Genomic DNA, 23,380 nt, shown 5'->3' with positions numbered 1-23,380 from the left:
ATTGGTTTGACATGAAAAAGAAGGGGAAAAGCCAACAAGATTTTGTAGTATGCCAGAATACCAAACCTCCCAAACATTTGGAGGAATTAGGTTAGCAAGAGTGAATGAAAGTACTTAGACATACATGAAGGGTTACAACAACAAGCAGAAGCAGCTGGATGTGCAAAATCCCCTCTGCATATCAACTGGGAAGGAGAGGAATAAGAAAACAATGACCCAGTTTTGCTAAAATTTTCAAACTATAAGAGTCAGAAGTAAAGATAATTTTTAATATGGGAACTCTCCTAGTTTATTCCTATCACTACCTCAGGTAAGGCTGGCTTTCTCCCTCTGCTGCCTCTGAGCACCATGTATTACTTGAGTGGGAATATGGTGACTCTTCCATACTTTAAGGGCACAAAAGGATGCAGGAAGGGCTAAAAATCTGTAGGATATCTTCAAGCCTAGACGAAAGCTTGCTTCTTATTTTTTTCATTTTTTTTTACAACTTCCAGTTACGAAAAGAAATGATTTAAAATTGGTCATAATAAATTGCTAAATGATTGACAGACTGACCTGGGAACAAGCCCTCTCAGTTCACTGCATAATAAGGAACAGTTAGAGGGTGAAAGAAGCTTTTCTGGCCAGTGACTTCACAGTGCAAGCTTCACATTAAAAGCTGTGCATCCACTTAAAACATGGTGTAGCCAAGCAGAAACAGCTGCCCACCAAAAGCTGTAGCTCTCTAATCATGGAGAGTTTTGCGCTTGTCTCTCTTGGGTTCAGCTCATCTCCTGAGTTCAGTAGAGCTAGAAATCTCCATGAAGGTTTCTCTTCCCTCTTAGTATGTCTCCTCTCTTTTAGATGGCTATACTTCTCAGCTCTGTATGTTCAAGATGGTAAAATAAGTTGCTCTAGTAATTGATTCTTTAATACAGTGGATAGGTGTGAAAGAGCTAACAAGGTGTTGGGATTGAGCAGAAGAAACAAAATTTTTATTAACAGGATAAATTTACAGTAATTAAAAAAACTGGTCCAGGCTCTGCAAGCTCGAATGGAAGCTGTGTTTGAGTTACGGTTTCTTTGCAATCTCAAAGTGTAGACACTTGCTTTTTTAATTCCTGTTTAAAGAGAGACTTGCTGATTCTAGAGGCTCCCTGTAAGGCCTGAATGATGCTCTGGAGAAGTTTAAATTGATAGTGAAGTCCTAACTCTGTGATGTGCAACTTTGGTCTCCTTCATGCACTGTGAGGAGTCCTGCTGGGGCCTGCATGAGTATAAACGGGCCTGGATGTGATGCAGAAGAAAAAAGTGCAGTGAGGATAAAAAACGGTGGACAGTATGCAATAAAACTGAAGGTGTTCAGAGAGCTGATCTCTGCTGGGGCAGGATGCATCTTTCCTTAAAAGCCACATGAGGTTTCAGTATGGTTAATGTCTGGATGGGAGACCACCTGAAAAATCCTATAAATCACAGATGCTCATCAATATGAGTTTTAGAATGGCTCAGCCTGAAAGTCTGTATTTGGTGTTGATTTAGCAGGAGGAGGAGTGAGAGGATACTGTATCTAGAGAATTAGAATCTGTGTTCTCTGCAGTTGTCATGCTTGTTTGCATGTTTTTTAAGGAAGGAATTAAAGCTGAAAATAGTCTCGGGAGACTCCATGCACAGGGAGTAGGGCAAAACAAAAATGCAGCTTTCCATGTGCTTGAGAGTATTCTACACCTTCAGAAAAGGGAACTTAAATGCCTTAAAACAACAGGGAAAGAGTTCAGCCAGTTCCTCAGAGTTGTAAAATCCTTCATCACTCACTACTGTCCCACTTGATTTACACTGCTCAAGGTGGGCCAGCCACACTTGAGCACTACAATAGCCAAATACATAACAATAAAAAGCTAAGAAAGTAATAAAAGTTTTGCACAGAGGATGTGACCAGCATAAACAGCTCACAACATCTGTCTAACTTGCAGAATAGGTGTCTGGGGCTGAGCAATCAGCATCTGTGAAGCAAGGAAATAACCATTGTTTTTAAGAAATCATATGCTGCACTGCTCAATCTAAGCACATAGTATCTCTGACCCTGGTGCCCCTCTCTGGTTATGCTTTGGACTCTAGCAGCACAAAACAATTTTGCATCAAAATTTTGGAGCATTTCATTTTTGGCAAAAAGTGCTGTTTAGAGGAGACAATCTGGGTTGCTAAGGTACTAGGATGTGGGAGAGACTGGTTCAAATCTCTGCTCTCCTTCAGGTTCCAGTTCTTACCAAATTTCTCCCAGCTAATTAGAGTAGGGACTAGACTACACTCATCTACAATACAGGTTAGGTTTAGAGGTTTACTTCTGCTGTAACACAGAAGAAGCCCGACAGGATTAAATGGAAATAAAAATTTAAGCTTCCCGAATGAAATGATTCATCTGATAATTGCCCTTTTGCGCATATTCCCACTGAAATATACTTGCAGACCTTCACCCCTTCCCTTGAACACCCTGTGTTGTAGATGAACTTACTGTTAGTATGTTTGGGGAGCACAAAAGCCCTTACAGGGAAATTAACTCCACTCTCCTATATGTTTACTTGGCTGAGCAAAGCCTGCTGGCTGTAGTATCTGCTGCTATTCTCTAGGCAGAAAATACGAACTGGGTAGACTTGGTTTGTGAGCAAGTGAGCTTTGGCTAGGTGTGAGGTCTGAAGTACTTGACACCTCATTAAGGACTGTGGCCTGAGGCACATTGCTATCTACATGTTTTCATTTACTTACAGTGCTGTATATAGAATATCCTTGGTCTGGTTGGGTCTGCAAAGATCTCCCAGGTGTTTGTTGCATCCAGAGGAAGCCTGCAACACAGAAGAAACAGAACTATGTGACTTTAAAAGGTTTATGTGAAAGCTTTGTGTCCCTGTGGAAAAGGAAAGAGACATGGTGGCTTTGTAGTGATGACAAGAAGAATAAAATACTTCATTTTAAGGTACTTTAACAAGTAGAGCTTGAGTGTATTAAAAAGGAAAGTTGCTTGACTTGATTTATTCCTATTGTATATGAAGCCTAAGACTGTATTTGTAAACTCTTTCTTGTATCCACCGGAGACACTTACAACACTACACTATATAACTAGTTAGTTCTCAATAATTGACCTACAGTCTTGCACATCTAGCTGCTCTGTTGAGCTTCAGAAGCCCATTGACCTTAAAACTCTCTGTTCCTGGGCTGTGTTCGGATTTCTTGGGTTGTATGCATACACATGGCCTTTCAGTAAGCTTCTGGGTTCAGGATCTGTTTCCAGTTGCCTTCTGGGTAGATATGAGGCTGACATGTAGCTTCTTTCAGTTCTGTACAAACTGATCTCTCTTCTTTGCGCCATCTTCAGGCCTCTGTTCTTGTTCTTTTTGGACTATTGTTTTGTTCTGTGAGGACTTCATGATGAATGGTGAAAGCAAGGAACATGAGTATTTTGCAAAGGTACTTTCAAACCATGTGTACACTGCACTCATGGCACAGTTCAGGATAAATGCTCAACTACAGAAAAAAGAAAATACTGCTCTGCAACCTTGGGTTTGTTTACTTCCAACCACTTGGCAGGTCCATCCAGGGAGTGTGGCTGCCTCCTTTCTCTTCCTTCTCTATCCTTATTTATATTAGCTTCTGCTAGTGGTTTCTCTTTAAACAGCTATAATAAGACTTTTTTTTCTTCAGCCCTCTTGGAGATCGATCATGCTTAGCCTGCTCCAGCCTGCACCTCTTTGTTGGAACTTTGTTATTACTGAGATAAGGGCTGCAGGCCAGTGGATTCTTTGGAGCAGAGACAACGGCCCTTGACAACTGCTGTTGCACTCTAAAGACTTAATGACTGGGCCATCTGCACCCCTCATCTATTTTTCCACAGATCCCACCACTCAGATTGACTCCTGTGCCCATGCTGCACACATCATGACAGTAATACAATAGACAGGATGTCATTTAATATCAATAGTCTGGATGTCTTCTGCAGCCTTAGCAGGTGCTAAAGTTTTGTAAATGTATTTTTCCATCCATGCATTCTTAGTCATATGTAAACTTAATATCCCTGACTGCCATACAAGCACCAGAAAGATTAAAAATTATTTCAGTTGGTGGGAACCCTGACGATCCTGTCTCTGTAGAGAGTGGTTGTTTGAGAATATTTATGAGTTATAAAGCCAGGGAAGGTAACAAAGAAAGATGAATGAAATTTCAGGTTAGAGAGCCTATCTGTGGACATGCAGATGGATACAACAGGAAAAAGAAAGCAGCATCTGTGATGATGTTTGGAAAGCATCATTGCACATAAATTACTAGCACTGTTTAGAAATAATCAGGAACGGGTAAATCTGTGCTTCAAAGCAAATAACTACTGTAAGCCATTGCTTATGACATGTGGTCGTGTACCAAAGTCATTACTCTGAGTCAAAAGTCTGAGTCTCCTTCTGAGGCTATATTTCAGATGTTCTAGCCCTGTATGTATATAAAGGCTGCCCAGAGAGCTTGTATATGAGCCTGTAGCATCATGAAGGAAAAGGATGCTTGTAAAGGTATGAGTTTGAACAGGGAGGGTACACTGAAGCTGTGTGGATGCCTAGGAAGCAAATTGACATTGGAAGTCACAATGGTTATTATCAGGGGATATTGTGGAAAATGGTAGACTCTTTTTCAGTACTCTTCTTGATGTTCATAGTTTTTCTCTATGAATGAGTCGGGGGGGGGGGTGGGGGGTAATACAACTAGACAAAAAGAAAGCAGCAGACAGTAAACTAATGATATGGGAAAATCCAGAGATGGGTTGGTGAGTAAACTACCTATATAGTTGGGCTAGCTCAACAAATTATGTACTCTGCAATTGCACGTTCATGCATCTGATATATCTCAGAGGAAAACAAGAGGCTGGAAAGATATCTTGTGGGGTTGGAATTGTTTGGGATGAGGTGTTTTGGGGATTTTTCTATAGAATTCATATAACTTTGGTTACTGAAAACATGAGAAAAAACGCAAGTTTTGGTAAAAGTAGAATCAAGGCAAATCTTTTTGAAAAGGTAGCCATTTAAAAAATATCTGACATTTTAAAAATTAAAATGCTTCCGTGTGAGTAAAAGCCTCTCTGATGACATTGCCTTGTAACTGAGGGAATCACAGCCATGTGGGTTGTTTTTGTTTTGTTTGTCTGTCAAACCAATCTCTCATGTGATATATTCTGAAAGCTGCCAAATCCTTTCAATTCTTGGGTGGCCTGGGCCTGAAACAATTAACGGTCCAATTTCCCATACTGTTGCAGTATGTAGCCACCAATATATTTTTTTCTGATTGAATTTGAACAGAGAGATTATAAAGAAATGAATCAAAATCTCTTTTGCTAATCTTTCTGAGCGTATGAAGTCCGTGTTCATAAGCCAGAATTTATATCACATGATTTATATAATCAATCACAACAAATCTGGATGATAAATTGAAAAAGCAATAGGGAAATTGGTCACCCTAACAAAAAGCTTAAGAGAAGCACTTTCCTGGATATTATTCTGTGCTTCCTCACATATCCTTGGTGGCTTCCAAAAAAGACCAAGGTAGTAAGCGATGAATGAATAATATTAGCTAAATTTTTTTCCACTGGAGTGGTTTTTTACATGTTCTCTGAATTTCAGTGGAATATGTTTTGCAGGAGTTTTTTGTCTCTTTTTGAGTGTTATTGAAAAAAATAGAGAGCAGATGAAGCACATTTTTCTAGCATTCATCTTTATTTCTGATACTTTAATATAAAGTTCAGTGAGGAATTCAGTGGCATTGCCAGGAGAAGGTACATCTGAAATTTCATTTAATTGAAAATTTTTTTCTTCCTTTCAATTAAATAATGAACGCAAGGGTAATCCTGAGATGCTGGAGATTACCATGGAACAGACTTTTGGGACTTTGACCACCCCAGAGTTGTGTTTGGGCAGAATTTTGCCCATTCATAGAACTGCTCAAGTATTGTGCTCAGCATGCCTTGGGCACAGGTACAGGATAGGACAGCTTGCATCCACTGTGAGGGAGGGTACGGCTCCCTTGCACTATTTACGTTTCGCAACAGTTCTTCATGGCTTCAGGCATGTGCTGAGCACAATAAATGCCAGTGGGAATGCAGCTGTGTGCAGTGCTGAGGAATAAACCCTGCTTATGTGGGCCAAGAAGAATGAGCAAATCCTCTCACTGTGATTTTAGGAGCTCCTGACATATGCTAGAAGCAGGATGACAATAGTTTGAAGTATACAACTACACATTCAAATGTGTATAACTAATCTACTGCCTAGTAATGCAGTCAGCAGCTTAACTGTCTTGTAGTCTGGTTCAGGGTCTGTCAGAGAGGAGGCTGGTATTTCAGTGAAGGCTGGTGAATTTATCTGTGATATGATCAGGGATAGGAGGTGTTGCCAATCAGACTGTGCAGGGACTTAGGCATGCTGTTTGTTTCTTTGATATTTGCATTGCAAGCATCTGTATAAGGAAACCCTTTGTGATTTTGAGGAAGCATTCAATTACACGTAACTGCTCAGAAGCCAAGATAAATCTGAGATAAGTGTTAGTTTTTCCAATGAAATATGGAATATTTAAATCTTAATTGGATCCTATAGATAGCAACCTAAATGCAGGAATGTATTCCTGACCCATGATCCACTTGGAGTCTCAAAAACTAAAGCTGTTTCTTAGAAAATGTATCAGCTATGATTTTTTTGCCTGTGATGTTATAGTGTGCTAGGTTCTGGAAAAAGTCAAACTTGTGATATTTCTTCTAATGAATCCAAACAATAGCTATTAGTTAGGAATTCACGCATGCATTCTGACACTGAGAAGCAGCTCAGACTTGAGGCGTATGAATGTTTATCTTGGTGGTTGATATCATATGTGGTAGATGTTGGCAAGGACATCCCTTTCTTTTACCCAAAACCATTTAACAGAGATGAAAAGACTTTTGTAAAGGCAGGCATAATTCATTCCACATTTGTGCTTAGAAGAAGTTAATTGATTATTTTTTGTTTATGGAAGTTGTCTTTGTGGCTGAAAATAATAAAGATATTAACCATAAGCCACTGCTGACTGGTTTACATCATTGGTATCTAAACTTGCAGCCCTGGGAATCGCTTTTAATGACTTGTGAGGCTGTGTAATAGAAATGAGAAGAATGTGGTGATGGTGCTGCCTTAATAAAAGGTAGTATATGATAAACTAGAAAGTTTAATGGAAGAATAAGTTATTTTCTTCATAGAAAAAGTTAATGAATGCTCATCAAAATATTCTTAAAGATGTCTTTTCAATATCTAATATTGAATATTGAAATATTCAATAATTCAATATCTAATATCTAATATTGAAAAGTGCAACATTTCAAAGATAAAAACATTTCAATTTTATCAAGCCAACTTGTGAGATCTACTTTGAGAGGGATATGCTGAACATGCATTGCATGGGCAGCCCCATGTTATTTTTTTGTGTTAAAATATAAGCCGGGAATACAGTGCACAGAATATGCATGATGGCAAAGAACATGCTTTATACCCATAGAAATCTGTGACCTGCTTGCATTATTAGGTTCCCACTGATGTTGCTAAAGAAGATAAGCAGAAGATAAGCAACTTCCCTACAGCAGTTGTTATTCCAGCAATTCTTGTGTCTACTGTTACCACTGCAAAAAGACACAGGAGCATTGCAGTCTTCCCTGACATTACACGGATTGCTTGAGGAAGCGGTATCTGAGGAGATACCGTGATTTACAAGAGAATTCTAGAAACCTGGTAGGAACATTAGTATCACATTTCCATTATTCCTGAAATAGAACTGGAGGAAGATCATTATAAGTACTTGAAATATAAATTCAAAGGAATGAATGGGAAAGATACGGAATTATTTCCCCAGCATCGCATATTTTTAGTTGCTACTTGTGTACTTCATAGAGCTGGCACTCGGTGCTCAGTTGCCAGCTTGAATTATTCATGAAGAAATAAGATTTTAATCTAAAATAATAAGAAAAGCTAAGGTATTTGAACAGAATGTGCAAACATCAATATGTTGTGGGGTTACACTAAACTTCAGGAGTTCACAGCTTGTCACAGAAGGTGAACACAGGTCAATCTGGAAAGGGACAAAGAGAAATTGGAGCCACTCAGGAGATCAGATATTTTAATAAGTGTTTGGTGAATCAATAGTCAAATTCATGGTCATGGGAGAAACAGAAGATCACAAAGTAACTTTTTCAGGTATGTCTGACCCTTGCCTAGAGAATTAAACCTAGCACTTTCAGTTTTACCTTCTGAACAGAGGGCAGGCCAAAGTAGATTTGATAGAATATGCTCAAAGCAGGAAGCAACAATCTAAATCAACCTCTATTTTGCCATAAACTGTGGCTAGACCACTTGCAGAGCAAAGCACAGGGATTTTATCTCTTGGAAGCAAAGTCATTTTGAAGTGCAAAGGAATTGGACACTGGAACTGTGAGAAACATATGAGCTGTTAATCCTCTTTTCTGTATACTTCTGTAGTTACCTCATCATGAATACCAGTGATTTAGCTTATATAGACAAATAGCATAGCTGCCTGCAGTTCAAAATCCCAGCTGCCTCCTCATAGTTTTCCCTTGAGAAATTCTGTCATGCTCCTTCATCAATGCAAATGATTAAGGCACACTGGGAATATTGGAGGATAGGAAATATAGAATGAAATGTAATTTCAAAATACATAGCATGGAGGCTTCTGAACTGGCCCTATTCTAAAATTTATATTGAATTTTTTATTTAAATGAAGCTGCTGCAAGAAATTGCCTGTCAGGAGACATTGCCCAGAGCTCTTCAGAGGAAGCTGGGTGTGTCTAAATTTGGAGAGGAGCAAATGTCATGCTCAATATTTAGTGAAAAAGCCGCTATCCCTCTCTGTCCATATGAGAGCAGGCAGGGAAAGACATTCTGCTACATCCCCTGTCACACTAAATGCCGCATCCTTCTGAGAAACAGCCTGCTGGAGTTCATACTTTCCCAGGATTTCTAGCATGGAGTCTTGCCTGTGCACAGTCTGATACTTGGAAATTCCACCAGCACAAGCATCTCCCACAATCAACTGCTGTGGTGTAAACAGAAGGACCACCTCATGGGAGCTGGAATCCTAACTGAAGTTACTAGGCAATGTTGAAATGGGAATAGTCATCATTTCAGTGACGCCTCTCTCAGCTTTGGGATATGGCTTGGGAGCATGTGCTGCTGAATGACTGATGGGGACTTGGTGTGCTTCTATATCCAGTTCTCAAATTTGGTCCACAGTATTACATAAGCTGCATTGCTAATGTTTCTTCATTTTCTCCTCCTTCTAATTTTATTTTGAGGCACATATTACAGTTCTCCTTTTCTCCACTGGGTAAACCCAAGGGCAGACAGAGGTTTTGGCTTAGCAAAATGCCTGGAACTGCTGTCAAGGCTCTGTCTGCTGTGCCTGCTCCTCTTTCCTATAGATTCCTTGTCGGTGGCAATGACAGAAATTTGTCTTTTCCAAGAGAGTGGCAAAGGCTTGTTCTGTCTGGAGGGACTGCATGGCTGTAAGACTGAGGGAGGGATATACTCTGACTGATGCATAGCTCCTTTCACAGAACCACCATGTTACTTTGGCATAGCCACAGTTAGCTCTAGCTGGCTTCTAGCTGTGGCTCTGCCATCGTATTACACAAGGTTACAGGGTGTGATGCAGGGCACTAGAGATCTCATTTTTTCACTCGTGCTTGCACTTGCTCAGCGTGTGGCACGAAGGGTAACTGGTTAATTCGTTCGGAGCTGGCACAGCTCAGCTCTGTCTTCTGCATGTAATAGCAATAGGAATGTGAAAGTAGACGCTGGGTGTTCATTTATTTTTCATCATCTCTTTCTTAGTGCCATGTGTGATGAGGTCTAACAAGTCTTGTCCTCCAGTCTTTTGCCATGCACCCTGCTGCCTCTTGTCTCTATGTCCCCTACAGTGTTGTAGCTTCTTCCTCTCTAACATAGTCCTTCCTCACCCTCTTTCAGGTCTTCTGCTTACCCTGCTCTCCTGCTGTGAGTGAAGCTATGTGCTGGTAACCTTGTGCGAGATGCATGGCACAGCTGGTCTTTCAGTGGGAGGTCTACCCTCTTGAATTAGGGAGTGGATCATGATAGAGAACTTCTGAGTTCCTTTCTTGGTTCTGCCAGACACTGACTGCATGATATTATACAAGGATAATGTCATGCAGGATGCATAATGTTGTATGCAATGGATATAATGTTATATGCAATGGATATAAGGAAGAAGTTTGGATATAAGGAAGAAGTTCTTTACTGTGAGGGTGTTGAGACACTGGAATGGGTTGCCCAGGAAAGTTGTAAATCTCCATCCCTGGCGGTGTTCAGGTCAAGGCTGGACAGAGCCTTGGGTGACATGGTTTAGTGGGAGGTGTTCTTGCCCATGGCAGGGGGGTTGGAACTAGATGATCTTAAGGTCCTTTCCAACCCTAACTATTCTATGATTCTATGATTGTAAGTCACTGAGAGCCAGGACTACGTTGGACCGAAGTCTTAAGTGATGGGAGACTTATTAACTGTGCAAATATGAGTTGGATGTCTGAATATACCTTCGTCGACCTACATTGGTCTCTTCAGTACCTTGTTTTCCATCTTTAAAAAGGAATCTTGCTTTCTCTCCTATCATGAACAGGCTGGAAAGTGGTGACTCTATTGATGCTATTCCATGCATGTGCTTCATGGATAAAAGGGGGACAGTAGCAGGTTCACTGTTTGAAGGAAACACCATCAGAACCAGGTATTCCTACCAGCAGCCTACCAACTAACTCTAGTAGATTTTGTTGAGTAAGCACAGCCTTCAGTTGCCTGAGGTGCCTTTCTCTCTCTGTGGCTTGCCATCCCTAGGGACATGACCATGGAGAAGCAGCTGCAAGTGTTGAACTCTGTTATAGCAGCCAGAGCTGCACAGGAGACCTAAGTGGGGATCAGAAAGATTATTTGCAAACGTGGGCATGTGTGGGACTTAGATGGACTTTATCTGCTAAGGTTGTGTTTTTCATTTGAGCCAGAGTTAATGACCGAGACCTAACCTTTGCTCATTGCCTCAGCCAAACTGCTGAAGCTGAATAGTTCGTTAGCATCGGAGCACAAAGGGGCCCGGTTCTCGCATTGCTGTAACAATGGGCTACGTCAGAGAATATTGATTTGATTAGGCTGACATTTGGTTTACCCCAGTCTAAGTGAGAGGAGAATCAAGGCCAAGGAATATGCCTCACCCTCAAAATTCCTGTACCAGCAGCTGTACAATTTGTAACCCCTCTGCAAAAGTAGGTGATGGCACCATCTTTTCTGCCTGGAAAACAACACTCAAAGACAAATTTACAAAGAAGGGGCATGTACAGTGCAATTGTTTTGAGCAAATACACTGAGTTTTCTCAAACCAAGGCAAATCAAGAATGTGTGCAAATTTTCTGGGCACCACTAATTTCATTTGCACTTAATTTTTCATGGCTGGCGATGGAAAACAGGGGTGTTTGGAAAAAGATAAACATCTGTTGTTCATATTTTGTACTCTGCGAGAGAAGTGGGTATGCTCTTCAGGAAGAGCATGCCCATTTCTGTCCCTGAGGGCAGAGTTCCCTTACCATATGCTAGCCTGCAGAAAAAGTGTGTAAAAGCCCTATTTTCCAAAGCAATCCCCTCTACTAATGGGTAAAAGTGCTGTGAAGTCTCTGTTCTTTGGGGGGCACTGTGTACATGTAGCTAGGCTTAGCCTTGTAGTGGAAAAGTGTAGGTATTCTGTTTTCTTTGGAACCAGAATGGACCGCTATGTTGTTTGTTTTGCTTTTAGCAAGGTAAAGTCACTGCGCCCCTGATGAATTCTTTCTTGTTGTGGATAAAATGTCTCTTTCCAGCAGGCTTTAGGATCCTTTTTTTTTTGTTTTGATTCTTTAGTATATAAATGTGCTTTGCATATATTTAGGTGGCTAAACCAAGAGAAATAAAATATCACACTTACCAGAAATGGGCATATACACCACACCAAAATGAATGGCAATTGTACATAATTATATGCCTACTTTTTAATTTCTTTAATCCAGTGCAAGGATGTGCTGCTTTTGGTACCATTGAACTGATTCCTACTGTCAGGGTGCTAAAGACACTCTTCCCCATAGCGGGGGGGGGGGGGGGGTGTCTTTTCTTTCCCAATACCTTTATGCAATTTGGAACTGGTATTGTCTTCTGCCCTTCATTCCTTGCTTGTTTATCACGGTGTGGACTGGTGAATGGCACGTTTTATGATTCCCACACCTTAAGCATTTTTGCATTCAGAAGACTCATAATGCTTTTCAGGAAGGAAAGAGAGCACAATTGTTGCCACTCGTAGGGGATTTATGGTACTTTGGGTGGGAGACCTAGTGCCTTGGGGTTCCCATTTGTCAGTGCAGCTCTTCTGCATATGCTAAACACCCACAATGCAAATGGAGGGCTCTGTCTCTTCCACTGGATATACACAAGTCTTAGAGAGACTGAGGCTGGCATCTGTGTTAAGAATGATGTGCATCTCTCTTGGTATCTACATTCTAGTCCTTGTTACTGTGTGTAATTAGCACCAGCTTTTCTTTCATTTCCAGCTGACCGACACTGTACTGGACGCAGCCCTGTGTTTGAAGAGGTGCTCATATTCCTCTGCTCTGTTTTTTGGAAGCTTTTACACCCTCTTTGAGCACACTGGAGGCTTTGAAGTCCTATGGATTGTACTGTTCCAGGCCAAAAGATATTGCCTGAAGCAGCATGTGTAAAATTTTCCTAAAAAGCTACCTCTGCTTCTGTAACATAGAAAAGCTTGTCTGTGCCCAGGAGGTAATCATAAGGGTGATCAAATCTGCTCACGGTGTGTGGGCTTCTCCCTCACACCCTTCGAAGCAATCCCCTAGACAGAACTGCCAGCTGGGTGGCTTGCTCACAAGTCTAAGCTTACCTTCATGTCAGACATTCACAGCTGTGAGCACCACCATCTGGCCTGTATCCTCTGTATATAAGATTAGGCTGACTTCAGATGAGCTGTGGAAACAGCACAGCCATAGCATCATTTAGAAATCATCTGCTGGGGCAGAGAAAGCCCAAGCTGTGGTCTCTTTATGAGGGGGTATGAGAAAATGTGCAGAAACAAACTATGCTTTCCACTCTGGCCTGGAGCAAGAGAAGGAGATGTGAGCTAGCCCAGAGTGCACACATATTTCCTGCCTGCCGCTCCATTGTACCAAGGGAAGAAAAAGCAAAGTCTGCTAAAGAGAGTGCCTCTACCTATCATCTAAGTTGGTTTCCCTTCTCTACTGCTCCTAGTGCTGAATTTCCTCTGGGTATGCTCCTCATCCAACCCAGTTCCTTGCGCAATTGCGTCCTTTGGTGACCAATGGATGTATAGTCTTCTTTTCTTCCCACCCAGGCAATCAACACAAGTTCCACATACACTGATATATGCAACAGGGCTTCCTGAAAGGTATTGCTAGCCTGGGCACCTTGTATGATCTCACAACAGCTCCCCTCATCTTTGGTGTGCAACTTAAAGATCATTTACATTCTGGAGGGCTGAAAGTGAAGAATGATGCAGTTGTGCCTGGTATTTTAGGGGTGCTTGGAGATATTCAACACAATTGAATGTTTCAATATACAGTGAGGAGCAGGTTGTTTAACGTTGCCAGGGAAGGAAGTCCTATCTCCTCGAAAGGTAGTCTTTTGATACCTCCTTTAGCTGCCTAGAGGATTTACAGGGTTGGACTGAGGGTCTGCCCCTGCCATATGCAGCCATGCAAACCTCTAGGAGTAAGTTTTGTTGTTTTAAGTGTTAAAACTCACTTTCCTGTCCTGCTCAGAGACTAAGAGTGTTAGGCTTTTACTTACAATTAACAGTTCCACCACATAGCTGTGAAGGCAATCTAAGTATGACAGATAAAATCACTATCAGTTGGGTTAGAGGGCATTTGGTAGAGTGAGAGCAGTGCTCAGCTGTAGCCGTCCGTGGTTGCCAGACTCAACGGATGCTGCTTGTTGCTGCTGACAGTATTATCTATTGTGTCTGTGCCCCACGCTAGCACTCCAGCGTGTCACACCTTTGTTACTGGTACCAGGACTGGAAATAAAGACCACTTTCCTGTCAGCAAGGCTGAGCGACATGTCTTCATTACCCTGGTGCAGCCTGCCTTTTTGTGTCTGCCTGTGTGCTAGGGAATAGGGTTGGTTACTCATGCATAGACCATGCTACTGCTATTCTCCTAAGCAGAGCTTTGGTCTCCCAACCTAAACATGAAGCACCTGTGCTAGTTGCAGCACAGAAGCTCCTCTCTAAAGACCTCTGTCTTTATGGTGGGAGCACTAGGGTAGTTTTGACCCACTGTTAGCTGTGGGAGACCACAAAAAAGAGTAGATTTTAGGCGTGTGAGGCAAATTGGGTACAGATGGAAAGAATGGCCTCCCTCATGGTGTATTTGATGCTCTATATTCATCTTGCTGTACTGTGGGAATATGCAGGTGTGGGGAACATATTTGCTCTTAATTGCTGAAATGGCAGCTGAAGACATTGCAGGGACAGTGGTGGAAGACTTAGTGCTACCCAGCAATGGCCACATGCACCATGTCAAATGAAGAGGATAAAAATAATTTTGGGAACCTCAGTCATAAAAAGTGACTTCATTTTGAAAAGCAAAATATCATCTCTCCCCAAATATCCCAATGACTTTTTCCAGGTGGGAGCACAACTCTACCATTGCAACTGCTTTAGGAAGAAGGTAATTGGATGACTGAATGGCAATAATCCAAGCAGTCCCTTTGGCCACTGCTCCCTGCTGAGTCTTGAAGACGCTGTAGTGCCACAATATGAGTTCCTTAAGAGTGGCTGTAAGCAGCAATGGGACCTGCTACCCGGGGGATGATTTACAGTGTACTTTCTAGGCCACAGACTTACCTCAGCTTTAGATTGTAAATTTCGCAGGAAAAATTGATAAACCCGTGAGAGCCACAGTCAGGTACTTCTAACATGATTCTTCTAAGGGAGGGACTGCAGGCTTAGGTCTTGAAGAATTCACTAACAGCCCAGCACGTACAAGCACTTTGGCTCTTATCGCGAGTAGTCCCACCCTTGCCCTGAGTTATGGAGCTCAAGGGCTTAGCAATGAGTACTTGCAGGGCCCTTACTTACCATGATAAGGTATAGGTATTGAAATAGTGCTTGGTTTGGGGGTTTAATTTCTGCATGTACTATTCTTTCTATATCTTATATTTGCAATCACAAACTGGGATTCGGGTTATTCAGCTCCCAAAAAGGTTTTTAGCTCTGCACCATGACACAAAGAGTCTGTTTGTTAAAGGGGATAAGAAAGTGTGGCTAGAGTGGCAGCCCTGCTGCTGAAGGCATGGACTACCATAGTTGTGCCCCAAATTCTTACAATTGTGGATTTAGGCATTTTATCATTACATGTTTACAGGTGGCTTCTAGTCTTAGGATGCAAAGGGGCACCCACTAGAATTTAACTCCGTGTCCTTCATAGCTCAGGTTTTCAGTAACATCTTCAGGAAAACTATGGTATCTGTGCCAGTTCATTGGCTTTGAAATTTCAAGTCATGGCATTCAGAAGTTTAAGTGAAATTCAGCTCAAACTTTACATTTCATAATATCATTTCTCCAAAGCAAAATTGGTCTTTTTGCAGAATTTTAATAGCAAAGTGACTTGGAACACAGAGTTTGGCATGCTTTACATGGGAGCATTGAACTCATAGTAAGTCTCTTTCAAAAAATAAAGTTGCTTTCAGCTTTAAGTAGTGTAATACCTTCTAGGTTCCTGTTGCAGTGGACACTGAGATTAGCAGGGGTTGGTGGCAATGATGGAACAAGAGGCTGCATCAAAAGCTCATCAAAGGAGGTGATCCTGCCCCTCTACTCTGCTCTTGTGAGACCTCACTTGGAGTACTGTGTGCAGTTCTGGTGTCCTCAACATAAAAAGGACATGGAACTGTCGGAACAAGTCCAGAGGAGGGCCACGAGGATGATCAGGGGACTGGAGCACCTCCTGTATGAAGACAGGCTGAGAAAGTTGGGGCTGTTCAGCCTGGAGAGGAGAAGGCTGCGTGGAGATCTCATAGCAGCCTTCCAGTATCTGAAGGGGGCCTATAGGGATGCTGGGGAGGGACTCTTCATTAGGGACTGTAGTGATAAGACAAAGGGGAATGGGTTTAAACTTAAACAGGGGAAGTTCAGGTTAGATATAAGGAAGACGTTCTTTGCTGTGAGTGTGGTGAGGCCCAAAGAAGCCATAAATGCTCCATCCGTGGCAGTGTTCAAGGCCAGGTTGGATGAACCCTTGGGTGTCATGGTTTAGTGTGAGGTGTCCCTGCCCATGGCAGGGGGGTTGGACCTAGATGATCTTAAGGTCCTTTCCAACCCTAACTATTCTATGATTCAGTTTTCTGACCATCAGCATCCCTTAATCTTCTTTACACCTCAGCCTGAATTCTTCAGTGATTTATGTTCTGAAAATCTGGAGGACAGTAAGATCCAGTGGAGAATTGTAATTTCATCATAAATAATGTCAGTACCTCTATTTGGTCATTGATACATAGGATAATAATTCCTATAGTTAATGGAATGATCTGAGAGCAAGGATTTTTTTCTCCCTTTTCTAGTAAATCGTGGAAAACTAGTTTACATATATGCTGTATGTATTACTTTTAATATTTAAAAGCATCACAGCCGCACCATGGGAGATGTCTGGCATTAGAAGTTGTTTCCAAAGGGTTGTTAAAATTAAATAAGTGCCTTCTAGAAACAAGCACCGCTTTGTACTGAATTTAATAAAACTGTGAAATTTAAAGTGACACTAGATTCATTATAGCTGTTTGCTGTAAATTGGCATAGATTTGGTGTTCTGAATATTTTTTTTTTGTGCTGTAAAGATTAGTTTACTGTCTGTGGACTGAATCCTTCTTGCATTATACATGTGACTAAATCTGTGGGGCCCAGTGGCCAGAAAAAAAAAGACCCAGAAAGGCATTAAAATAGTTTAGCCCCTTCAGCTGCGAAGTCATGTTACACATATTTTTCTCCTAACCAGTTTTGTACATATTATTGTCAAATATGAATCTGCAGAATGTCTCCTGGTCTGGAATTCTGTTCCCTTAGAGCAGTCAGCAGTTCTCCTGCAGCCTTGTTTTAGTGGCTGGGTACATGCGCATGTGAGGAGCTGTGTACTGCGCTGTTTTCCTAGGCAATAATTTTCACATTTATTTTCACACTTTAACTAGTTTATGTAGCTTTTTTGTTTCCAACATCAGTCTGCATCCATTCTTTCATTTTTTTTTAAGTTGCCTGCATAATTGGGGAAGTTAGTGTGCAATCGGTAAAGCAAAACAAATATAAAAATTAATACAAGCTTACTTTAGTTATGGTATTCAAAGGTAGTGAAAAGTGTTGGTCATAATATGTCGATGTAGGGCTATCCTCATAGTTTTAATGTTTAGATAAACATCTATATACTTATAAACTAAACCTCTGTATCCAATTAGTCCAACTTGCTAAATATCGTCATCAAAGTTTTGAATCCTTTTAAAAGTTATTTTTCAGAACACGGATATTCTGTATGTAACTTCTGTTGCACTATTTGAAATGGAAACAGGCTGTGAAGCCTGCCAACTCATCTTTCATGTGCCTTTCCCACTGGTGTCTCTCTCTGCAGAATCAAGCTTGCACTGCAGAGTGTTTCTGCTCCCTTTTACATGTGGTCCTTGTTAAAAAAAAAACAAACAAAAAAAACCCCAACAAAGTTTAGCTGTGGTGGAATTATTTATTTTTAAAACAACTGGTGCAAAAAGTAAATATGTTTACTGTGTCCCTTTCCATTCAGTGTATTTCCTTTTTTAAGCTCCGTTTGTGTCCAACAAGACAACCTCTTTCTCCAAGATTAACATTTCTTATGATTGTTCCTGACAGAGGATTTACTTTCAGAGGCCCTGCTAAGGATAACCAAAAAAGGGCATGTAGCAAGACAGTTTTGGCAGCTTGCACGAATTTTCGGAGCTTTTTAGGTCTTGGTTTTCTGATGAGTGGCTTCCTGAGCATGCCTAGGGAATGACAGGCATCTCTGCAGGCAGGCTGAACCCACCTTGGCTTGTGCACAGTCATTGGCTGCCTATTAGAATAAATTGAGGACAATGCATACCGCTGCCTGCCAATTGTAAACATAAGGGATATGTATTCACTTAGCATTGACTTTTGGGAGGGGCCAAGGAAAAGCTGTAGTTTTATTGAATAAGGCTGTGTGTGAGGCTGCTGGTGTGCTTTTCTTGCTGTGCTCCTGCCCAAGCAGCCAGTTATTCATTTCCTTCCTACTAGTTGAAACCTTTTCAGCCAGAGGTAAGGACTTAAGATACATACTTGTTTGGGAGCTAGCTGGTCTGACTGCATTTGCGTTACGGCTAGAGTTTAAGCAGCATGCGAAATCTAACCAGTTGTGGGAACAGTGCGAAAGTGTCGGGTACTATTTTTACTCTCCTCCTCTCTCTGTGCCCCCCCTTTCCAGATGTTTGAGGTGAACTAAGGGAGATATCTATGCTGGGTGGGTAGAGGGGGTGCATGCTTGCCCACCCAAATGAACTGTAGTGATGAGGTGCTGCGCGCAAGGCTTTGGGTGCAGGGCAGGATGTGTGCTGGTCCCACTCCTGCAGCAGGCTTGTTAGTAGAGCAATAATCTGTGTGTTGTGTTCCCCCCACACACCTTTTTTTCCTTTTCTTTTCTTTCCTTTCTTTCTTTTTTTTTTTTAAAAGGAATTGCAATGAAAAAGCTCTTAATGTAGTAATGACTGATGAAATGCTTTTCATTTTGCAACTTAATACCTAGGCTTTCAGGGCAGCCTGACTGTAAAGTCAGTCTTCCTGCTGTAACTGATACAGATACAGTAAAGCTCTGGTTAATGTAACTGATCAGATCCTTGCTGAGCAGATGTCAGTCATGGCAGCCTTTCATAGGAGTACTGTTGACAATAGATGGCATCCGTTTTTGTTTTCAGCTCTCAACATGCGTAGCAGTGTACTGCCAGAATGTTTCTTGTGAAGTTGTCTTTCCTGTTAAAGGGGAGAGAAAAATGTGCTTGGGTAGGACCGGAGCTCTTAAGAGTCTGCGTTTGTGTCAGTCAGAGTGCTGCCAGGGAGAGCCAGCAAGCAGGCTCTGCTTCCCAGGTCCTTTGACATGCTCGGACAGTTTGTAAGCATTGTGCAAGGCTGGCTGCTGATAGCGTCATATTCTGCATAGCAGGGAATTTCTCAGAGAAAAAATGAAGGAAGGGATGAAGTTAGCAGCAGACGGATACTTGGGAGCAGCAGTCATTGACCAAACTCTGGCCAGACCTACAGTGATAGAACTGATTTTTCTCATACATATTGCTTGGAAAAATGAGCAAGATAATTTTGAACAATTACTCTTTGGCGAGTATATATAATTACTTTTCAGAGGAGTATTTCTTTTCAGCGTATGCAGTTTCAATGGAATTTTGCTTTGCTGAGAAGGTTTCTCTTGCTAAAAGGCATACAAGAGAATAATTTGTGAAAATAACACATTCCCTTCTTGGCAGCAGCTCAAAGAAAATAAGGAGGCAGAGTGTTTCTTTTGTGAGAACTGTGTAGTTATTATAATTTGTCTATTTTAGATACCATACTGTGAGTGATTGTGCTTGTATGATTTGTCATCAACCCTGGGACCCTACCTCCCTTCTGTCTCTGTTTCTTTAAATGTAGCGGTAGGTTCTCTGTGAGCATATGCATATATAGACAAGTTTCATGCCTTTTTCTCCTGCCGTTGAGAGACAGGATGGCATCCTAAAACTACATATGCCATGCACCAAACCAAATGAAATGGGCTGTTTTAACATAAATCGCAAATGGAACGATGGTTCAAGGAATCGGTCCATTGTCTTAATTAAATTGACTTTAGGGTGAAGGCTGGAGGCTAAACTTTTCTTCAGGTATTTGAAAAAGGGAGGCTTTTTTGATAGGCAAGTTTGTTCATCAGTAAAACCTGCACACATTAATATCTAAGTAACGGTGGAAGGGGAGACACTCTGTATAAGATGCCTGTGAACAGGAGACTAAATTGAAATAATTTGTATTTCCTGAAAACTCCCCTTTGTTGCAGCATTCAATGACAAGAGGATCAGTTCCACAGTCTTCATTCACAGATTAATGTTGGTGAAATCAATACCGTCATTAATGGATGCAGGCTCTGATGCAAGGGGAGTCCTGTGTAGTCTCAATACTCTCTGAGAGTGAGTGATGTAAGCATGTAAGCATTAAATAAAGGATTTTTCACAATTGCTACTTTATGCGCTCACAACATTATTCGGACATGGAGTGGCCTGAGAAAGGGCTAACTTCCCTTGTGCTTTTATTTCCAGTCCAACACTGATAGATGATGCAATAATGGCATTGAAATCTATGTGATCTGAAAGGTAAGTGGGGTTGTAAGTTCCTCTGGCTAGCATCAGAGGGAAAATTAAAGCACGTTAAGATGGAAAGGTTTCTTACTCCAGGTCTCATTCATTGGACTACACATGGCATGGATGCACACTGGTCAGCATCTGTCTGGACCCATACAGGGTTAGGATGCAGTGCCACTTATTGCACTGGAAAAGGCAAGGCTTTTCTGCTGGTTTGCTGGGGTGTAGCTTCTGTCATATGAAGAGAAAAATGCCAGGGAGATTCTATCAAGGGCCTGGCTGGAAGTTCCTTTTTCACCCTTCCCTGCATACAGTTGGAGTGGCTTTGCCTATGGGGGTGATCTTTTTATAGCAGAAAATGACAGCCTGTAGGATTCCATTCCTGCAGGGCAAATAGTAGTTGTCTACCTGAGACCTGTGCTGTTGGCTGCATGAGTTTTAGTTTGTATTACAGTTCAGTGGAATTGTTAACCCCTGTCTGACAAGTGTACAACTTGGTACATTTGCCTGATGTGTATGAGCAAAGGGGGACAGGAAACCATATGCACCTAAGAAACAGAGGGCCAAGAGAGCAAAATCAGCTGTTCATCTGTTGTGCTTCTCTGGAAACCTCCTGGGTATCGGAGAGCACCAAAAAAGGTAACAGGGCAGAATAGAAGTGCAATCCTGTGAACCTTTCATTGCCTTTGAGAGGAGCTGTATGAGGAGTTAGGAGGATCGGGCTCCAGGTGTACAAAGCCTGAGGCACACAGGCCTGTGACTGCAGAGAGTGGGAGCCTATCTTCAAAGCAAGTTTTCATTCTTTAAAAATTGTCTCTTCTTAGTAACTCCCCCCTGGCAGCTTGTAACAAGAAAGCTGCTTCCTTCTTATTAGAGCTCTCACCTCCAGAAGCGTGCATTTGCAGGGGCCCGTTTGCTGGGTTTGTTTGTAGCTCCTGGGTGGTTTAAAGCCCCACAACCTGGTGAGAACGGATTTTGGGGGCAACTGTTCTGGAAGCAAGTCACCTCCCTATGTGTTGGCACTTACGCTTCAGGTGGTGGTGCTTGCTGGGGAGCTGTAGCTGTTGAATGTGTCCAAACGGTTTGTTGAGGATTTGGCTAAGGCTGAAATTTGACTTGGAGGCATTGAAGATCAGATTAGATCTGACCTTTCTGGATGAGACACTGAGGTCATAGGACAGTTGAACTATGGAACAATTTCTTTTTGCTTTTCCTGATGCTTTTGTACAGCTCAGCTAGCCCAGGGGGGAAGGGTGCTCAGTACATTATAATTTGGGATCCCTCCCACCCCTGGGGGAGCTTGCTGCTAATTTTCTTGAAACAGATTTGATTAACCATGAAGGTTAGGGCACGTAACACCGTTATTTAGCTGCTAGCTCTGATATGTTAGCTGTATGGTTTACATCCTGCAGAGCGAAGTGCTTCTTTTCATGTGTGTTTTTCTCTGGAGCTGTGCTTAGCGCTTATAAGTGGTGCGGGGCTGGCAGCCTGGCTGCCAAGCAGACACCAGCATTAGCAGTGTGATCTCTATTGCGTCCCTCTTCCCAAGCATCACTAGCAACCTCTGTGAGGAATGCAGCCTTCTGGACTTTCTCACTTGTAAACCTCTTGGCTACTGCTTTGTCTCACAGAACTGCTGTGCATCCAGGTATGGCAGTGCCCAGGCTTGCTGGGCTTCCCAGTGGAGACGCGAGTGGGCTCTAAGCTGGGGCACTCACCTCCTGCAACTATGGCCAGGAATCACCACCACCACTAACTGATGCCTTTCTCCCTCCCTGCCCCATGTATCTGCCCTTTAATGAGGGAAAACACTGTCTATGAAGCATAGGGGCACCTCCTGATCAGAAGATCCTACCTATAGCAGTGTCCATGCAACTCTGGGTTGAAGTCAGGAAGAAGTGCTTCTGGGGACTGCAGTGGGGGCAGGAGCAAATAACTGAGGAAGCAGGGGGAAGAGAGAAAGGAAAAATGCAGCCATATCTTAAGCCGCTGGGGTAACTTCTCCTTTGAAATTTTTCCTGTGGTCATAAATACCTGGTGAGTCACTTAATGGCTGTGTGTCTGCTTCTGTATCTTCAAGTAAAGGGTAATCTGTACCTTTTTGTATTTAGCCCATATGACTGCTGGGGCTTAATTCATTAGTGTTTGTAAAGAATTTGTAATGCCAAATGCCAAGTTTAAACACTGGTTAAAACCTTATTTTTGATAGATTTCCCAGCAAAAAATATAACTTTGTTTTTTTTTTTGTATGTTTGGGGGTTTTCTTTGGTTTGTTGTTTGTTTGGTGTTATGTTTTGTTTTGTTTCTTTTCCCACACAAATACCTATTATACTGTGAAGTAATTTCTTTAGATTGTGGGTATAAAACCACTGAAGCCGAGCGGATGAAGTGGAAGATGAGCCAGCAGTGACACTGCGCTGACATACCTGAAGGGAATTTCTGGGTGCTTGCAGCTTTAACTGCGCTTGGTGCAGCTGAGACAGAGCCTTCCTGTGAAGTTGTCATGTGTGTATAAAACCATGGGATGACAGCGTTTGCTTACAGGCTTGCACAGTGTCATAAGCCGGGAAGAGAAGCTGCTGAACCTTATCTGCTTATCCAGTTTCACGCTGATGAGAGCATTTGAAATTGTAACTCGTGGGGTCAGGCCAGGCTGCAGTGGGGGAAAATATTAGGGAAAGATTTCAGGCAATGGAAACAACATTACATGTTTCCACACCCTCTTGTGTACAGAATACAAATAAAGAGCATTTCCCTTGAGACTTGCTGTCCAGGGTGTGAAGCAAAGTGGAACCCACCCGTTTGCACATTTTCTGGTTTATGTCCTTACATGGAAAAAAAAAAAAAAAAAAATCTTTGGAATTTTGCTCATAGAAGGGGTATAAATAGATTTCTGGAGATAAAATTTTGCTGTGAATGCTCTGGGT

General features: G+C 41.9%; 1 protein-coding gene across 8 annotated transcripts in view; it reads left to right on the top strand.

Moving 5' to 3' along the window:
- Window positions 1–23,380, top strand: part of CALD1 (caldesmon 1) — a 253,307-nt gene that overhangs the window by 40,864 nt on the left and 189,063 nt on the right. For 2 of the 8 annotated variants that reach the window (XM_057427897.1, XM_057427900.1), the window contains exon 1: window positions 18,116–18,378. The exons of 1 other annotated variant lie outside the window; for it this stretch is intronic. The gene's annotated coding sequence lies outside the window, so the exon portion shown is untranslated. Of the gene's footprint in view, window positions 1–18,108; window positions 18,379–23,380 lie in introns of those variants that run through there. 5 more of the 8 variants (XM_057427901.1, XM_057427892.1, XM_057427898.1 and 2 more) reach the window with 5 other exon arrangements.

Source organism: Pezoporus wallicus, unplaced genomic scaffold (assembly GCF_028554395.1).
Source record: "Pezoporus wallicus isolate ANWC-B61680 ecotype Strahan unplaced genomic scaffold, APGP_CSIRO_Pwel_v1 contig_2908, whole genome shotgun sequence".
Taxonomy (NCBI): domain Eukaryota; kingdom Metazoa; phylum Chordata; class Aves; order Psittaciformes; family Psittacidae; genus Pezoporus; species Pezoporus wallicus.
This window is presented reverse-complemented; position numbering and strand designations above follow the sequence as displayed.